The sequence below is a fragment of the Macaca mulatta genome, chromosome 14, assembly GCF_049350105.2.
Source record: "Macaca mulatta isolate MMU2019108-1 chromosome 14, T2T-MMU8v2.0, whole genome shotgun sequence".
Taxonomy (NCBI): Eukaryota; Metazoa; Chordata; class Mammalia; order Primates; family Cercopithecidae; genus Macaca; species Macaca mulatta.
The window spans coordinates 128,645,239-128,657,781 of record NC_133419.1 but is presented as its reverse complement, the minus strand read 5'-3'; the positions used below and the strand labels follow the sequence as shown (position 1 = coordinate 128,657,781).

Here is a 12,543-nt window from a genome sequence, read left to right as displayed (position 1 = left end):
AGAAATATTTGTTGAATGAGTGAGCAGACTCTATTTCTGTTCTTCTTCTCCTTTTTTTTTTTTTTTTTTTTTTTTGCTTGGTCCTACCCATCATTCATCAGCTGGCTCTGCATTGGGAAGGAAAACACACTATATTGGGCAGATTAATCTGAAAAAAAAAAAAAAATTGCGAGTGGGCTGAAGTCAACCACATCTCCTGGTTGAGTAATGTGTGCCAGGTCATTCCCTGCCCTGCTTCCTTTTTGCTCAATGGTCTTACTTACAATCCCCATCACTAAACCTCTGACAGATCAGCAAAGGTCTCTCTATTGCTCAGGGTCTTCTAAGGGAAAAGAAACTTCACCAAGGAAGCAGCAAGAGAGACTTCAGAGTGATAGTTGAACCCCTAAGGCACCTTGGTCTGAAAAGCTGGGGGCTCTGGAGGAGCACAAGCTAACCTATGCCTGACTTCCACCTGCCAGCAGGAGTAGCATCTGGTCTACCTCCACGTGCCCTCTACCTTGACTTCCATGGGAGCCTCTCTCAAGTGATCCTGCCTAGGAGCAGAATCTGGTATACAAACCCATGGAGCCGGCCCAGTGAATGCAAAATGGTTACATTAAGGATTGGGGTTCTGTTTATTGACAGGGTCATGGCCTCTCCTGGTTATGACCCCCGAGGGACCCTGGCATGGAAACGGGATTTGTAACGTAACACTAACAATAACACACTAGAGACAGCCGTGACAGGGCCCTTCTCTCCTACATGCTGCAGCTGGCTCCTCAGGATGAAGACAGAGCAAGGGGCAGGCGGGGCAGGCGCAGGAGGGAGAAAGAGACAAAGGAGTGGGATAGAGTCCATGGGACTGGAGTTTCCCCGGCCAGGAGTCCAGCCCTGGCTTCTGTGGTCCTTGCGGTGGGAGGGCTCATCCCCTGTCTCCGGAAGCCTTCATGGTGCCTGTGTTACTTCCACCTTTCTGGATGGAGCTGTGGGCTCTGGAGCAGCCACTCCCTCCTGCCCACCTCCCAAGAGACCCCTCTACAGAGCCCTCCTGTCGCCAAGCAAACCTGCTCTCAATCCACCACACCCTCGTCCTTTGTTTGCGAATTATTTATTTTTTCTCTCTGGGGTTGGGGAGGTAATGAGGCCAGATAAGGAGAGGAATAGAAAACTGACGTCTCAATAACTTTCTCATGGGTTCCTCATTCCACAGGCAGCCTGGACAAAATTGGAACAGCACATTTTCTTTGGTTTCTGCCCTGGTCCTTTGGGGGAAGTCCTGGGGGGCTGTGAAATATTTTCAACAGGGAAGAAGGGGTCCCAGAAATCATACTGCATGGTAAACCCCCGCTTGCAGCATTCCATCAGTGGCTTCTTTTCTGGCCTACCTAAAATGAGAAATCCTTGTGACCTTACAGGATCGGAAACAGGAGAATTGTCTGGTGGGCAACGAATGAGGGTTTAGGAGAGTAGCTGTGGTCCCTGCCATTTTTCCCATCAGATCTGCACATCACTGCTCACCCATCCAAGAGGCCCGAAAAGCCAGAGAGTGGAAATTCTAGAATTGTCTGGCATCCATTCAGTGGTGATTTCCAGAGGAAATGGTTAAGAACCTTTTCCTCCATCAGGCACTCTGGGAGGGTCAATTTCCTTGAAGAGAGGCGTCATGAACAAGAACAGTCAGCAGTCCCTTGGTGGTCTCGAATGAGGCCCCTTCTTCCAGAAATCCTCCAGCGCCTCCTTTGCTGACAGGCTCTCTTTTCTGATGCCAACACTGCTCCATGCCTGGGGCTCCAGAGGTCCTCCAGGAGCCAACTCTTCTTTTGCCACACAGTATTGCCCTTTGAGATTGAAATCTTGATGGATAAGCCATCTAACTCCATGCTGTATTTGAAGGATTAAAAAAAAATTCAGAGCAGGTGGTCCTAAATTCGCTTAGATACATTTAGCATTATATTCACAAAGAAAGGCTGTCATAGCTGCCTGGCCACTTGTTATTAGTAGTTGGGCATACCCAGGCTTCACCGACAGAATGAGGGCTCTTCATACACAATCAGTTTTGCCATCACCCATTTCCTGCACCAAATTATCAGAATTCAAAGTGAATAAGAATTTTCTGTGTCTTCTAGTTACTACGTGGAGATGTGAAGCACAGAATGATAGATTTCATGTCCTTGATTGGAAAAACATGCAGATGAGGAAGTGGCAGACAACTAAATGTGATTTTTTTTTCATGATTTCTTCTTCAAAATACACCCCTTCTGTATTATATATAAACTCACACCCACCCTAACATTTAATTCCCACCCTGCTCATGAGACTTCCCAGGTGCGTTTCCTACCTATGTGTACTTGACCTTTATAAAACATTGCCCCGTATCGTACCTTGCACTGTTCCACTTTATTGTTCATTAGTGTATGCACATGTTTTATTTTCCTCAAACAGATATGTGGCCCACAAGGGCAGAGGCTTTAGGAGTGTTCTCATCCTACACTGGCACGATTCTCAGTAGGTTTGGACATTTGTGCCTCTTCCCAGCACATGGACAGGTACGGTGGCCCCACGTCTATGTGCTGGGAAGAGTATCATGATGGCCTGGAATTCAGTGTTAGTTCAGAGCTATTATCAGGGATTTTCTGAAAGTCAGCCAAAGAAATGAGGCTGAAATTCCTTGCGAGTAATTTAGATATTATTTGCCTAATTTTTGCAAGAAACCTACAGGACCATGGTCTCATATTTAATCATTTCTGTCCTCTCTCTCCCTATCTCTCCCTATCGCTCTTTTTCTTTCCCCCTCTCTTCCATTTTTGCAAAAGTAGAGACAAAAGTTACCGGAAGACTCAATTGTCAGCGTTCAAAGTCTTTGCTAAACATTTGACATTTGACAGTGTGTCCCCCCGCCTTCCTCCGCACTCTCATCTCGCTTGCATGGGCACAAGTCTCAGAGAGATAACCATATCAGGCAGAATAAATGAAGCCTGTTTCCTTCTAAATTTGCTTCCTCCTACACAGTATGGCTATGCACTCTGAGGTTGGCATGCACTTTACCCCAGAGCTCTCTCTATTGACTTTTAGGTGGGGTAGTAGGCTAGACATAGTTAAAGAAAAAACAAAAAACGAACAACAATAAAACCCCATGTACATTCACCAGACAGATATCATGGACATTTTGAACCAGAAAGGCCCTCACAGAAAGTCTTGCCTAATATTTTTATTTTATAAACAAAGAAACTGAGGCCTGGAAGAGTTCAATGAATTGTCTGAAATCAGAGTTTGCTGTGAACAGAGCAAGAATGAGAACTCAGAATTCTTTCAATACCAAGTTTGCTATTTTTTCTGCCTTAACACAAAGGCTCAGAAACTACACATTTCAGCAATAACACTGCAATTCCAGATAGGGGACGTCTCCAATATCCAAGGAGGCTGTATTCTCCCATACATTTATCAGGGAAACACATAAAAGCCTTATCCTCGCAACTTGCCTTGGGGGAGGTCTGGAAGAGCTGCTTCCGACCTGACTTGAGGTCTGAGTGAGAGGAAAGCAGCGGGGTATGGCATGTTTTGTGCATCAGCTTCTCCCGTTCCCTGTGTGCCATAATCCAGGATTCACATGGGGGAGCCGGCCCCTCTTCTCTTAGAAGCCCCAGCTCACCAAGGACCAGTCGGGTCTAACTTCTTGCTCATCATAAGGCAGCACCATGATAGAGAGGAAAGGAAGCTGGAGCTGCTGGAGGCAGGGCTGGGCTCCCCGAGCAGGAAGGGCATGCAGTTCCCTACTTTGTGCAGTTTGGGGCTATCCAAAATTACCGTTTAAAATACCCTTCAGAGGAACAGAAATGCCACTACTGACGTTCTTTACTTCAGGTCTTTAGGGGATTTTAAAATGGAATCTAAAGAAAAATGAAAATGACTCCTCCAGTGGTAATGGTCTCCATGTGATTAGAAGCATGGACAAAGATGAAACTTAGAAAAGGACAATGAGGATAAACCCCCACAATCTTGACCTCCTCCATCCTCTTCTTTCTGGCATGTGCTTGTGGATGGACAGACAGACCCCCACAACACACACACTCCTGTGGTGGTGTCTGGAAGACCAGACGGGGTTGCTGAGGCCTCCTTCCTCGGCCACCATCTGGCTGAAGCAAATCTCTCACTCGGAGCCAACACCCTGCCCCTCCCTGTGCCACCTGCGTAGGTGCCCAACAGCTTCAAGATAGGGGCCTCCCTCCTGCCCTGTTGCTCCTCACATCTGGGGCTCAGCAGGGATGTTTGTAACTCCTAGCCGACCTTCTGCTTTTCCAGGGATGGGTGTGTCTGGCCTGCCACGTTCTCGTGGACACCGGCAGCCTCCCTTGTAAACCCTGTTCCTGCTCTTCGAGTGCATTCTTGGCCCACACAGCCAGCCTCTAAGGTGCCCCCACTGCAAGACGGCCTCCCACTCACTGACTCGCCACTCCGCCTGTGTGCTTCCCAGCCCACCAGGGAGAGTTTTCAGAAAACTATTTTTAGAAAGAGTAACCTCAGAATAAACACCACTCACCAGATGCTGGTGTTTTTCTGGGGCAACCAAGCTGAGGATCATTTGTTTAAAGAGAAAGGTGAAACAGACAACCTTGCTCTTTTGGCCCAGGATGGTTTGCAGACTGCTGGGTTTTACTCCCTCTAGCGGCATGATTTTAGAAGACATGACACAGCCTTGACCCAGACTAATAACCATATTCTGTAATGGCTGGCGTATTTGAGATAACTCAATTTTACTTGACATTTAGGCTTCTAGTTTGATGACAAGTAAGGACAAGTTTAATCCTAAGTTTATAGGTACAAACATGTGTTAAGAATAATAGGACAACCTTTCTGCCTCATTGTCTTATCCCTGGAAGGTTTGACGAATGAAATTCTATGTTGAAAAAAAGGTTACAGTAAAACTGCTGGATATCTTTGATTACATAAAACTTATTCCCTAAACAAGACCTGCGTGTAATTTTGTACTATGTATCACTTTCCTAAATAAGCGGATGGAATAAGGAAGAACAAATTAGAAGAGGGACTCGTGAGTCTAATGTTGGGAAGAAAACAGAACAAAACAACATAAAGCTTTCTGATTGTAAGACTTGAGAGACTAGAAACACCTTACTAAGAGACATCAAAGAGTGTCCCTTTTTGAAAGTTGTAATCATATTTCTAATCATTCTATTTCTTAGTGAATTTGGTACAATCACAAAATGACAACAGAACAAAATGAAACGACTTTTTGTAGACATTCCTTCTCAATTACAGGATTCTACAATCCAGCCCCATTTCTCTCGTTGGAAGAAAACTGTAAATGAAAAGATTGTCACTGGCCTGGAGACGCTAGTCCTCTGATTAGCAGAGCTTATCGGTGTGGAAAATAGTCAATGGACAATTATCTAGTCATATCATAAATGACTGGATTTCTCCTATAACCTGGCTGTTACTGAGCTGCAGACTAAAACCAAAACGACTGTGGGTGACCAGAGGGAAAACGCGTGAAGTCATCAATCAGTTAAATCATGCTCATATCACAGCCCATTTTGACTCAGACTTTGCACATTACAGAACTGCACTCATTCATTCAACAGAAAGCATTCCATTCACAAAGAGTTCAGCTAAACTGACAATTGATTCATTATGAGTTCTTTTGCGGAAGGACTGGTTGGTTTTCCAGAGTAACAGCCTCGTCTCTGACCGCCCTTTTCTCTGTATTCACATTCACCATTTTTGTATGTTTCTGCTCACAGCTTATCCAACTTTCAACAACTACTGATGGGGAGACTAGAATGCGGTTTCCCTATGGCATAAGAGTAGCACATGATACTTTTTTGTCCTCTAGAGTGGATCATAACAAAGAACATGTCGGTGCTAATTTCCCTGGAACATTGGTCTGTCTTCATTTGCTGCAGTAGAAAGGAAGACCTATATACTCTGTTACCCTGAGGGCAAAATTGTCCCTGGTTTAAAACCACTGACTTAAGGAGAGGTACTGGGAGTGAGAGAGATTTCATTCTTTCTTTTTTTCTGTTTATATTTTTCAACAATTATAGCAGGCCTAAATTGTGGTGTAGGCCTTGGAGATCAATAGTGAACAATGATAAATTCCTATTGTCAAGTAACTTGTATTCTGGTATATGTGTACAACAGAGACAGATGGTACACAGCGACTAACACATGAGTATTCCTGACAGTGATAATGTTATGAAGACACTAACACAAGGTAGTGAGCCAGGGAGTAACTATGTCAGGATGGACAAAGCACAGAGACCATGGAGAGCCCTCAGTGCCAGCTCTTGCATTTAGCTGAACCTTGAATCGTCGTAGGCAAGAGATTGCCGTTGGTGGCGGCGGCTCTGATGGTGGCGGCAGTGGATGTTGTGAAAGAGAGTAATATGACCAAAGTTACGTTTTAGATGTTTCTTCTGATAGTGTTCTATTTGCAGGATACTGGAAAAGAGCAAAGCCATGGAAACCAAGATACTGGTTAGAAAGTTGTGTAATTATTAAGAAAAATGGTAATAAAAGCCTGAGCTGGGTGATGGCAGTGGGAATGGAAAGAAAGGACCAATGAGAGAAACCGAGAATGAGAAATTTACAGCAGAGTTCACCTGATTTTTAGATTTAACTGATTATTTTTTTAAATAACTGTGTAATTTTGTCCCATGAGGACATTAAAACAAATGAACACTACTATCAATTCTGCTTTATGAAAACAAGATGGTGTTAACACATGAAAAGGCAGACAGGATATAATCTTGCTACAAAGGGCAATCCTGTAGGTTAATATTAGTTTTTAGTTTTGTGTTTAACCCACTGGACTGTCTTATTTTTGTCATTGCATTATGAACATGTAACCATTATATACAAGTCTGATATTATTCTAAGATTGGCACTTTACAACCTGTGTGTTCCAGGCTTACCTGAAAACATGATGGATTAGGAGGCTGAAAGAAAAAAAAAAAAAAAGTGATGTAAATGATGGCTCCCAAGTTTTGTACTTAGTTGAACAAGAATTTGAGGGAATCGTTAACAACAACAACAAAAAAAAATAAAATAAGAAAAAGGAGAGGTATCTTTGAAATAAGGACTGTAAGTCTGGAGTGAAGTCTGACATATTTAAGATAGCTGAGGAACATTCCTAATAAAATAATGAGGAGTTGTAGGCTTAGTATTGAGATTAAGGATGAGAGTCCGAGTGACACATATAGATTTTGGAATTGTTCTAATGAAAGTAATTGAAGCCATCGGGGTGAGCACAATATCCAAGGGGAAAAAAGGAAGGAAAGTGGACTCAAACCAGAACATTAGAGAAAATTATCAGGCAAGACTTAGCCAGAACTCAAAGGTTAGAGGAACCCAAAATAGTCAAGGGCTTTCGTAAAACAAAATAGCCAGGTGTCAATGAATGAATTCATAGTAAGACAATTGAGGCCAGAACCATAAATATCCTCTTTCTGGATAACCGTGAGAGGAAGGTCTGAAGATAGTTCATTTGTTAGTAACAAGAGCTGACAAAGCATAACGAAGAAGGGTCCTTAGATAACATGTGCTTATTATGGATCAAATCAGCACCATGCTGTGAATTTCTTGAGCTACTCTTGGCTGCTGGGGAGTGGGAAAAGAGAAAACAGGAGGCAGAAGATAGCACTAGAAGTAAGAAGAACTGCCAAGCACATGAGGATTCCAGCGTTTGAAAGAGAGAAGCATTGACAAGGCGACTTCAGGACCAGAAGTGGGCAGGAAAATGGGAAATCAGGGATTCATTGAAGGACAACAGATCACAATGAAGGGAGAGAAACTGCTGTGGACTTATTGTGATCAGAAGGCGGGAGGCCTGAGATTAAGGTGAATTCCAAAAGCATGAATGCATGTGAGTTTTGCTCATCGACTGCACCTCACTATTGTGATCCTAATAGTCAATACAACATGCAAGCTCCTTGTCCTCACGGAGCTGTGATCTATAGCAATGGCAGGAGGCAGAAAGAAACAGACAATATGGAAAAAATTAGTAGAGAAATATCAGGTGGTGATGATGATATAACAAGAGTGATGTGACTGAAGGTGGTTGGGGTTACCATATACCAATTGGGAAAGAAAGGTCTCAAAGAGCAGTTAAGTCAACACCTGAGTGACTAGATAGAGGCAATCATGTAATAAGAGATCACAAGAAATGCACTAGCATTGGAGGATAAAAGTAACAGAGGCATCGAGGATAACTTCTAAACTTTTGGCTCAAACAACTGCAGGTCCTGTTTATGGAGATGAGAAAGACTACAGAGTGGATTTGAAGTGGGTGAGGATTGGTATTATAGAAAATCAGGAATTCTCTTTTGCCACATTAAGATGTCAAATGCTGGTCCTGAAAATGGTTCTAGGCACAAAGAGAGCATAGATGAAGGCCAAGGGATTTTAAGGTCAGAGTATTAAGAGTAAAGAACCTTAGCTTGCAATATGAATCATAAATATCGTTCTTGTTCAATATCTTGAGGTTGTTACAGATGCGGGCAGGATGCCAGTTGAGAAGAAAAACCCAAAACTAAAACAATAAACTTGAATTGAAATTGCAAGGAACAAAGGTTGAATGTCCTAATGACATCCTAAAGGCTAGTGGATGATGGATAATTGGGAAAGGGATATGGAGGTAGACTCTATATATAGTAGCAGTTCATAGAAATTAAATATATTTCCTTAACAATATCAACAACAATATTTTGGCAATTGAGCAAAGTGCTTGCTAGCATTGGTGCACAAAAAAATCAAATGTAGGGAGTGAGACACCTTACAGTAGGTGAAAGCATTAATACAGTAACTATGGAGGCAGAGTATTAAGGGATCGATCCAAAATTTTACACCCTAAGAGAGTGACAGAGAGGGACCTCAGAAGATCCAGCTTGGAGCTTGCAATTTGCACACGTTCAACCTAAGATTTCTTCTTTTTTGCATCTGCTTGTGTGTGTGTGTTTGTGTGTGTGTTTCCAGCACAGCTTTTGGCTACTATTTCTCTAAGCAAACATGTGATTCTAATGAAATTTGCTGAATTTCAAGCAGCCACACGTGTATGAAAGCTGCCCAAGTTGGATATTTGTGGAATGCTGATTTTCCATACATATCAACATTTGGTAATTATCATCAGAACTATTCATGCAAGTTTAAAAGTGGAAATAAAATTAAGAGAGATTCAATAAGGACCTCAGATGACCTACTGGGCAACCCTCCGAGGTAATCAGTCCTTCAATGAGTGGATAACCATCCTGTCCTATGAAGCTAGGCATTCTCTTTAGTTCAGCCTCTCCTGGAAATCTTAACAGAAACATCTGCCATTTCCTCTTAAAACCCCACACATAGGGTGGGGTGGCACCTCGCTAACTGATGAGCTACAAGCAAGTTGTAATAAGTATGTTTCTAAATTGACATAAATTGGTGTTTGTATTCTTTTCTAATTTTGTAAGTTTCCCAAGGCCTGCTTCTTTCTGTTTTGTTTTGCTTTTTCTCTCTCAAAGGCTTAGCATATAGGTTTTGAATAAGCATACCACTGGCATAGTCTATTAGTTATTGATTGTTACCTTAGCTGTTGAATGAAAACAACAAACACTTCTTTTCCGTGGGTTTCCTTGGATCAGGACTCTGGCTTAGCCTCATCGTTCGGACATGGGGTCTTGTTAAAAGGTTGTGACTAAAATGTTGGCCAGGGTTGCAGTCATTTCAAGGCTCAACTCAGACAGCATCCACTTCCAAGATCACACACATGGCTGTTAGCAGCCCTCAACTGCATGCCAAGTGGGCAGGGTAGCTGGCTTCCCCCAAACTGAAGTGATCTAAGAGAGTTTTGAGAGAGAACCTAAGATTGAAGGCATGGTTTTCGTATAAACAAATATTGGAAGTGAGTTCCTATCATTGCTACAGTAGTCTATTCATTAGAAGCAAGTCACTAAGTCCTCCCAACACTGAAGGGAGGGGAAGTACCTGGGGTATGACTATCAGAAGGTAGGGGCCATTGGGGACCGTCTCACAGATTGACTCCCACACGTGAGGAGTCATATGAGGCGCGTGTTGCAGATGGGAAACTGATACTCTGTCAGGAGTTTGATTTACCCAAATCCATGCCTCTCAGAAATGGAGCAAAAATCAATGTGTCAATTTGGAATCAGCCTGATTCCAAAAATCTGTGTGTTTCCTAGCACATTTAACTGTGATATAATATTATTATGTTGACAGTCATATACAAACTTGTATCTGAACTGTTAAAATAATTCAATATGGTTGTAAAAATGGCTGAGCAAGCTGCTTCTCTAGAACTTTATTTGTCCAATTAAGATTTGCCAAAGACTTACTCTGTGGCCATACACCGTATGACCACTGCCAATCAAAGGAGATGAAACAAACTCCATGCCTTAGAGGAATTCAAAATTTAATGGGGAAAACAAACTTATAAGTAGATAATAACAATGTAAAATGATGAATAGAACACAGAACTATGGCATCCAGAGAAGGGAGAGAGTATCTGTTTTAAGTTGCAGAGGACGTGACATGTGCGGCAGGGAGATGGGTCTCAATAGATGAGTAAAAGACAGGAGGACAGATGGGGTGACTGATACTACAGAAAGAGAGAAAAATAACCTGAAAATATATTTTCAGGATAGCTTAGCAGTTTAAAAGCCTGGGTTGTTTTACAACCACTCCTTATTAACTATGTAAGCTTGGGGAGGTTTTCAACCTTTTGTGCCTCAGCTTTCCCATCTGCAAAATGGAGTACAAGAGTAAAGTTCACCTCATGGTATTACTGTAAAGCTAAATAAGAACATAAAGTGCTTAGAATGGTGTCTGGCACATAATAAGTCCTCAAAAGTATTCGCTATCATGACCTGAAAGGATATGAGCTTTTGGCATGGTACTTTGGAAGATATATAAGACAGATAATTGATCTCTGATTACGGAATTTTTTAAGTGCCTTACAGGACTTTTGTTAAAGATTTTAGACTAAGCAGATATAGAAATCTCTCTGACTCTGTTCCAAAGCTATGGCATTGCCAGATTTCTTAAAGTTTTAAATAGATAATGTAACTGGCCTTACAAGCATAAATGGACAATTCCATGTTAAGAAGAAAAAATCCACTGTGATAGTGATGGGAGGGAGCTGGCGCTACACAGCCATGGGGAAAAGCCAGACGGACCGTATACTACTAAGGGCCAGAGTGTAAACCTCCATCCAGAATGAAAGCTGAAGCACAGATCTCTCATGTGTCAGGAATTCTGAATCTGGAACTCTGAATAAAACCAGGAGAAGGTAAAACATTGGCTTGTCTGTAAACTGAGATGGAAATATCTTTAAGAACTGGGCTGAAACCTTAGCTAAGATGCGAGCCACCCATTCTAGACCACAGATGGAAATAGAACCACTCATGGGAAATCAGAATCTGTTTTCTGTATTATGAGAAGATTTAGGGCCCCAATTCACAACAATATTGAGGTGGGCAAAGTCTGAGCTGAGAAACTCACCTCAATACTGGTCCAGGTCTCCTGAAATACAAAGGACCCAGCCCAGGGAAACTGTAAAACTGTCCCCTAAGGAATGTCACTATCTGGGACTCTACATGACCCTTATGGCAGATGGTACCAATAGAAGATAAACACTTAGGCAAAAAATCCTTAATGCATATAGAGAAATCTAACACAGTTGATTATTTTTATTCATGCTAGTTATGTTCTTTTTACAGTCTTAAATATAGCTATTTTTAATTTCCATAACTTTTCGGGCAACGGGTGGTATTTTGTTATATGAGTAAGTTCTCTAGCGGTGATTTGTGAGATTTTGGTGTGCTCATCACCTGAGTAGTATACACTGAACCAAATTTATGGTCTTTTACCCCTCATTCCCTTCCCACCCTGTCCCCAAAGTCCATTGTATCATTCTTTTTTTTTTGAGATGGAGTCTCACTCTGTCACCCAGGCTGGAGTGGAGTGGTGCAATCTTGGCTCACTGCAACCTCCGCCTCCTGGGTTCAAGTGATTCTCCTGTCTCGGCCTCCCAAGTAGCTGGGACTATAGGCGCCTGCCACCACACCTGGCTGATTCATTTATTTATTTATTTATTTATTTTTTATTTTTAGTAGAGACGGGGTTTCACTGTGTTACCCAGGATGGTCTCGATCTCCTGACCTTGTGATCCACCCACCTTGGCCTCCCAGAGTGCTGGGTTTACAGACATGAGCCACCGCGCCCGGCCCATTGTATCATTCTTATGCCTTTACAACCTCATAGCTTAGCTCCCACTTATGAGTGAGAACATAAGATGTTTGGTTTTCCATTCCTGAGTTACTTCACTTAGAATAATAGTCTCCAATCCCATCTAGGTTGCTGCAAATGCCATGAATTCATTCCTTTTTAAGGCTGAGTAGTATTCCATTGTATATATATACCACAGTTTCTTCATCCACTTGTCATGCTAGTTATTTTCTATGAAGTAGCCACAAACACCACATTACTGAATACTGAATTATTGCCCACAGGGGAAATACAGGATTTGTTACTCTGAGCTGCTGGTCACATTTTTTT

The 12,543-nt window shown here is 42.3% G+C and overlaps 1 long non-coding RNA gene across 1 annotated transcript; it reads right to left on the bottom strand.

The window, feature by feature from the left end:
- Positions 1-1,074: 1,074 nt before the first annotated feature.
- On the bottom strand, positions 1,075-4,601 carry LOC144334550 (uncharacterized). The gene is made up of 2 exons (XR_013404508.1): positions 4,520-4,601; positions 1,075-1,863 (listed from the first exon to the last, which is right to left on the bottom strand). It is a non-coding gene; the product is annotated as an uncharacterized LOC144334550 (long non-coding RNA).
- Positions 4,602-12,543: the final 7,942 nt, after the last annotated feature.